Below are 7,127 nucleotides of genomic sequence, written 5' to 3' on the forward strand. Positions count from 1 at the left end.
ACACTATTTACAATAGCCAGGACACGGAAGCAACCTAAATGCCCACTGACAGACAAATGGATAAAGAAGATGTGGTACATATATACAATGGAATATTACTCAGCCATAAAAAGGAGCAAAATTGGGTCATTTGTAGAGATGTGCATGGACCTAGAGACTATCATACAGAGTGAAGTAAGTTAGAAAGAGAAAAACAAATATTGTACATTAACGCATATATGTGGAACCTAGAAAAATGGTACAGATGAACCGGTTTGCAGGGCAGAAACAGAGATACAGATGTAGAGAACAAACGTATGGACACCAACGGGTTTGGTGGTGGTGGGATGAACTGGGAGATTGGGATCGACATATGTACACTAATATGCATAAAATAGATAACTAATAAGAACCTGCTGTATAAAAAATAAAGAAAATAAAATTCAAAAAAATAAAAAATAAATAAAAGGCAGTGGGTTCAATTCCTAGTCTGGGTTTGCCAGGTTCAAGTCCTGGCACGTGGGTTCAAGTTCCAATTTGAGTTGCATGGTTTCCCTATCACTCCCAGCAGCATACAAACATGCTGTCATTCCTCTCATCTCAAAAACGGCCCACAGGAACTTTAAGCACTTTACATCCTCCACTATGTATTCACCAAACTGCAAAACATCAGGAATTCAAATTCAGAGTCTTTATTTTACATATTATAAAATAACCTGTATGTGGAAATCCTTTAAAAGTAAGTTCTTATAGAACAAACTTCTGATACATTCAACAACAGGAAAGACTCTCACAGACCAAAGAGCTAAAGAGGAAGACAACACAGAAGACCTGCTGTAAGATTTCATTTATATCAAGTTCAAGAGCAGACACAACTCACGTATAGTAACCAGAATTAGATCAGTGGCTGCTTCTGGAGTTGGGGAGCTGACAGGGTAAGGGTCCAAGAGAAATTTCTGGGGTGTTGGAAATGTCCTCTACCTTGACCTGGTTAGTGGTTACACAAGTATATATAATTTCTAAAAATTCATTGACCAATACTCTTAAGATCTGTGTCTTTTCTGCACTTTGCCACGTTTAAGTTACACCTCAACAACAAAAAAGGTAAAGAAAAGTTAAGTACCTGTAAACTTTTCCTTATAGATTCTACATTACGATATTGAGAAGTTTCCATGACATAGTGAGACTGAGACAGGAGGGAACGGGGCAGGACACAACCTTTAAAAGAATGACACAGGACTTCCCTGGTGGTCCAGTGGTTAAGACTCCATGCTCCCAATGCAGGGGTCCTGGGTTTGATCCCTGGTCAGGGAACTAGATCCAGCATGCATGCCGCAACTAAAGATCCACCGCAGCCAAATAAATAAATAAGTATTTAATAAAAAAACAGAATGACACAGCCCCTCGAAGATACAACTAAAACCGTTTAGAACCTACTAGGCCCAAGATGGCAGAAGATTTGACTTCCCTAGACCTTGAGCCTCATTATACGTTTGTTGCAATACATCAGCATATGCTAAATGACACACCCACAGGCACCATAACAGTTCTGAGGCTGACCATAAAAGGCCAAAGAGTGGGTGGTGGCCCAATTCCTGGAAATCCCCACTCCTTCCCCAAAATATCTGGAATAATCTTCTCACTTGTCAGCCTATGAAATTATCCAGCCCATAAAAACTAACCACCCCTGCACCCCAGTGCCATTCTTGCCTTCTGAGATGATCTGCATTCTGCCTATGGAATGTGCATCTCTCTAAATAAACTTACTTTCACTTTACTATGGCTCACTCTTGAATTTTCCTGAGTGAAACCAAGGACCCTCACTTGGTGGCCTGTCCCTGCGACTCACCTGGGACATGACCATCCTCTTGCAATCCATTCTCCTGCAACAAGACTGGGGGATAAGACAGCCATGTTTTCTTCATGGTGGACCCCACGTCCACCTCCAGCTACTGCTCTGTATCTCTGCTCCCTAGTCGATCACCATCTTTTTGGAACTCTTTGTTTCCTTGGCCCCAGTTTATCACCTCTCCTGATGTTCCTGCTCCATCTCTAGGATGCTGGTCCTTTCCCTGATTCCTAAATGTGGGAGGCCCAGGGCCCAGTCTCTGCTCAACCTACTCCCTCAGGCTGGATGGTTTCAGCAAATTCCAGGGCTTTGAATGTCATCTATGTATTAACAGCTCCAAAATTTAGCACACTTGTATAGTTATTGATAAAATGACAGGACATCTGAGGTTTGCTTAAAAGCTTAAAAGATAATACAGAAACTCCAGGAAAAAGTGTGCTTGTATGTGGGAGAAGAAAAGAGAAGAAATAAGATAAGTAAAATGTGACGACTCTCCATACTGGGTGGTGGGTATGTGGGAGTTCTTTATACCAGAAAACTTTTGTGCGTGTTTATAAAATTACACAACGAAAAGTCAGTAAAAATTCTGTATCTACAAACCCTGGCTTCACCCTAGTGCGATCACTTACTTGGACCACTTAAGATGTCCCATGTGCATCTCAAAGTTAAGCAGTTCAAAGCTTGTCAATTTCCTGTCAAGTCTACTCCTCCTCATCGTGGTAAAAAGCATCACTCTTCACCCAGTGGGTCACTCAGGCCCAAAGCTTCAGGATAACTTTTAAGTCATTCCTGATTCATGCTTTGTCTCACATAACCCTCTTCCTGAGTCATCATCATCTCTTGCCCAGGGAAGAGACAGCAGCTTCCTCATCTCCTGCTTCCACTGCTGCCCAGCTGCAGCCCATTCTCCTCATGGCGGCCAGCGCTGCTTTAACTTTTTTGTGCATAGGCAAGAGTCACATAGTTCAAAAACATGAAAGTCTTAAGACGTTTTCCTCCACATCTACCTATAACCTTCACCCCAGAGGGAACCACTGTTAACTACTTTTTGAGAATAACACTAGAGAAATCTTTCTAAAACATACCTCACAACATGCTGGTCCTTGCTCACAGCCCTCCAGAGGCTTCCTGTTACACTTGGAGGTAAATTCAAAAGCTCTTACCATGGCCCACAAGACCCCATGTAACCTGGACTCTCTACAGCTATATCCCTAAATAATGCTACCCCTTTTCCACTCTGCTCTGGTCACTCTGGTCATCTTGATAATCCTTGAACACCCAGGTCCATTCTCACTTCGGGGTCTTTCCACTTACTGTTTTTCAGCATCTTATTATGGTTCATTCCCTTACCATCTTTCAGGCTTCTGCTCAAATGTCACCTCAGAGCAGCCTTCCCTGACCACCTGTCACTCTCTGTGACCTCTGTCACTCTCAATTCCCTTATCCTGATTTTTCCAGGCATCTTTTACCTGACATCATCTGCCCCTACTAGAAGATCCGTTCCTGGAGGGCAGGTGCTCTGTCCTGGCAGATGACTAGAGTTCCGTAATTCGTTCAATAGATACAAACGAATGAATGAAGTGAACAGAGAAGTGACTTGAGAAATGAATAGATCATTTGGCAAAGGGCTCTTAAAATTCCCGGTGCATGTACCCTTTGACCCGGCAATTCTACTTCCAACAACATAGTCTATTGATAATACTATCATCTACATGCAGTCAGATGTACAGGATATTCATTGTGGCAAATGTTTGTAAGAGCAAAACGTTCAGAAACAACCTAAATGTTTATCAATAGGGTAATGGTTAAGTACGGTACATCCACACAACAGCACGCCATCCCACTTATATAAAAGGCAGCTCTCTGGGTGCTTGATTGCACCACTGACTCACCGCTAGGCAGGTTGCCCATTGCCAGGGAAAAAATGTGGGCTCACCCTAGAGTGAGACAGGGTTGGGTTTGAATCCAGGCCCTGATGCCTCCTGGCCCTGGGTACTTCAGTAAGGCCCTTCTTCTCTCTCAGACTCATTTTCTGCATCTGTTAAATGAGGAGGGGAGAAGGTTACAGTGATGTATATAAAGCAGAACCCGGTATATCGTGGGCCCATGGTCCAATGCCGAGCCCCTTCTTTTCCCTGAAGTCAAATCTCCACCTCTGAGGGTTGCCCAGAGGTGAAACTGGCACTTGTGAGGCTACTCTGGGGTTGAGAAATTCAGGTAAGAAAAACAGATTCGATCTAACAGATGAAGATGCTAAAAGGGATAATGTCAGACATAACACAAACATGGCCTGTCATGTCTATCTCTGCCAGACACCCACAATCTTCTGGAGAATCCATAAACAACAGGACTCTCAACTCAGTCTGTGTGATGGTTGTTTTCACCCAGCCTGCGACAGCCTGGAGAAATGGTTCCACCTGCCACCTGTGCTGAGAAAATGGCAGCAGGGATGAGGCCTGGACGGGAAGGGGGCAGTTCAGACTCAGTCACTATCACTGTCATCGTAAACCACAAAATAATGACAACACACAGTGCTACTATGCACCAGGCACTATTGTAGGCACTGTCACCCATTTAACTCTGCCAGTATCATCATTCAGTGCCCTCATCTCCATTGTAGAAACAGGACACAGATTCATTGAGGTTAAGGAACTTGGCCAGGCTCAAGCTCTCAACCCCAATGCTTTGTTGTAACAGTAGCGCCAGAAGGAAACTGAGAAGCGTTGTTGCTCTAGGAATGGAATATGGGAACTAGAGAGGAGACGGACTTTTCTTGTCTACCCCATGGACTGCTCGACTTTTGTCAGAATGTACATGTATTCCCTGTCCAAATAGAATTTTCTTGTTGTTTGGCCGCGCCACGCGGTATGTGGGATCTTAGTTCCCCGACTAGGTACCACCTGTCCCCAAGCAATGGAAGCCCGGAGTCTTAATCACTGGACCTCCAGGGAGGTACCCAAATATAATTTTAAATGAAAAATGGTAAATTCCCCACTCATCTACATATCTATGAATATATGTATATGTATATACACCCTTCTCTCTTCTCTTGAAGCATCTATCGCTCCCATTGGTAACCACCCGCTTCAGCTAAGTCCCTTCAGCTAAGTCCCGGAGCCCTCTGGGCTAACTGCGCATGCGGTCTCCTCGGGCCTCACTCTCCGTCTGGTATTCCTCTTAGGCGCGCACAGGGTTCCTACCGCAGGCGTTTGAATTGTCGACTCTTACCACTGTATCCCTCCTCCACCGCAGCCCCCGAAGGGTTTATACGTGCTCTTCTTCCCACCAGTCCACGTCTCACATCTCTTCAGGATCTGACCTGCCCGTGTCTGCTGCCTCCCCTCCCACCCCTGTGGAACTCCGTGAGTCCAAACCAGTCTGGACTTTTCTCCCAGGGTTCCCTCGCCTGGAGGGTCTTTACCTGCCCTTCAAGGTCCAATCGTACCCGCACCCTTTCCTAAGTGATTTGATTCCCTAGCCGTCTCCCTCCACAGACTGGAATCCCTTCCAGGGCCTACGCCAGGTCTGATTCATTCCTGTGTTCTCAGCACTCACTCAGCCCGGGACACTTAAATTCTTTCCTGCCGTCCCACCCCACCGCGTCCTGCCAACACCACAGCTGAAGCGATACTCGAACCCAAAGCCTCCGGTGTCGCCGCGCCCCGCCGCTGCCCCAGCTTCTCTGCAAGCCCACGTACGCCCCCTGTGATGCGCACGCGCACTGAAGCAGAGTCGCCGCGCTCTCCCAACTCCCCTCCGCAATCCGCCCGCTTGCTGAAGCCAACCACCTACATCAACGCATGCTCAGCCCGGCGCTCACGCTCGATTCTCGCGCGCCCAGCCTGCGGCGCATGCGCAGAGCCGGCAGCCCGCGAGACGTGATCTCGCTTCGGTCTCGCGAGACCTTCACGACTTCTTCCTCCCTCGAACCGGCCTTGCTTCGGTGCCGCTTCCGGGATGCCCCCACCGGTTCTGGGTTGACCGGTACCCGTTCTCTCCCGCCACGCTCCCGGGTCCCCAGACTCCATTTACAGGCCGGTGGCTTGCGGTGGAACCTCCTCGTCCCCACCCCACCCCCATCTCGGAGAGCGCGCACCCCCTTGCACCCCAAGAACCAATCAGCAGCCGCCTTAGGTAAGGGGCCCGCGTGCCTGCGCGAGGCTGGCGCCTCTGCGGGGGGCGGGGCACGGGGCGTGTTTCGGGGCCCGGCTCCTCCTTGACCGCTAACCGGTCGCTCGGACGCCTGGCCGTTTTGCGTAACTGAGTTCGGAGTTAAAGCAACCCGTTAAAAAGCACGTTGCCGGGAGTGGGGTGGGCAGGAGACAGATAATGTATATATAGGAAAATTTTCAGTTCTGGGAGACCATTTATAGTGAGGACCTGTAAACTGGTGGTAAAGTACTGCGAAATCCCTCCAATAACGTGCAGAGCCCTGGGGACACTCGTAGAGGGCCTACAAACTGATTTTTAAACAGTGGGGAGGTCCTCCAAATTCCTCTAAATACAGTGTAAATAGAAACTTAAATTCTGGGGTTCCCTATGGGAGGCCTGTAAACAGATGCCTAATTATGCTGAAGTCTCCTGAATAAAACACAGACAAGTTCCAGGGGAGACCCCATATAAGAGGCTGTACATATACATGTAATTGCTGGAGGGTCTTGGAGAAAAAGTATGAATAGGCTCAAGTTCTGGGGTGGGAGTGCTTCATTAGACCGTAAATACGGAGTTAGGAATTGGGAGTCTCCCCAAATAACTTGCAGATAGATTCTGGGTGATCCTCCAAAAGAAGCATGTTAAGAGATTCTTAAGTACTGAGGTAGCCCCCCAAAGAATTTGTAATAGGGGAATTTGTAATTTGTAGTTCTGGGAGGTCACTGTAAGAGTCTTGTAAATAAACACAAATAGACTGGCTTTATACTTTTTTAGGGGGGGGGAAATCCCCAGAGGAGCCTGGAAACAATATTGGGAGTCCCCAAAATGCTTGTAGGTGAACTCTTAAATTCTTGGGAGCTTGCCATAGGGGCTGTAGAGTAAACTCAGATACTGTGGAAGTTCCCAGAATAACATGCATGGGAAGAAGGTCCTCATGGGTTATGTAAACAGACACTTCAGTGCTGGAGCAGAATCCCTATTGAGGCAAGAAAACAGACAATTAAGTGCTGGGGAGGCCTCCAAGATAAAGTGTAAACAGAACCTTAATTGCAAGGCGGGGAAGAGTCTCAATTTCTGAGGAGGCTCTCCTTCCGGAGACTGTAAACACTCATTTAACTGCTGAATCAGTATGCATAAGCATCTGTAA

At 46.9% G+C, this 7,127-nt stretch overlaps 2 protein-coding genes across 5 annotated transcripts in view; one reads left to right on the forward strand and one right to left on the reverse strand.

The window, feature by feature from the left end:
* The window catches only part of ZNF283 (zinc finger protein 283), a 79,457-nt gene extending 75,732 nt beyond the window's left edge, over window positions 1-3,725 (reverse strand). The window contains exon 1 of the mRNA XM_067020171.1: window positions 3,721-3,725. The gene's annotated coding sequence lies outside the window, so the exon portion shown is untranslated. The remainder of the gene's footprint in view (window positions 1-3,720) is intronic.
* Window positions 3,726-5,679: 1,954 nt separating this feature from the next.
* SMG9 (SMG9 nonsense mediated mRNA decay factor) overlaps window positions 5,680-7,127 on the forward strand; it is an 18,766-nt gene continuing 17,318 nt past the window's right edge. The window contains exon 1 of one of the 4 annotated variants that reach the window (XM_067020174.1): window positions 5,680-5,962. The gene's annotated coding sequence lies outside the window, so the exon portion shown is untranslated. The remainder of the gene's footprint in view (window positions 5,963-7,127) is intronic. The other 3 variants (XM_059044555.2, XM_067020175.1, XM_067020173.1) reach the window with 3 other exon arrangements.

This window comes from Kogia breviceps, chromosome 18, assembly GCF_026419965.1.
Source record: "Kogia breviceps isolate mKogBre1 chromosome 18, mKogBre1 haplotype 1, whole genome shotgun sequence".
NCBI lineage: Eukaryota > Metazoa > Chordata > Mammalia > Artiodactyla > Physeteridae > Kogia > Kogia breviceps.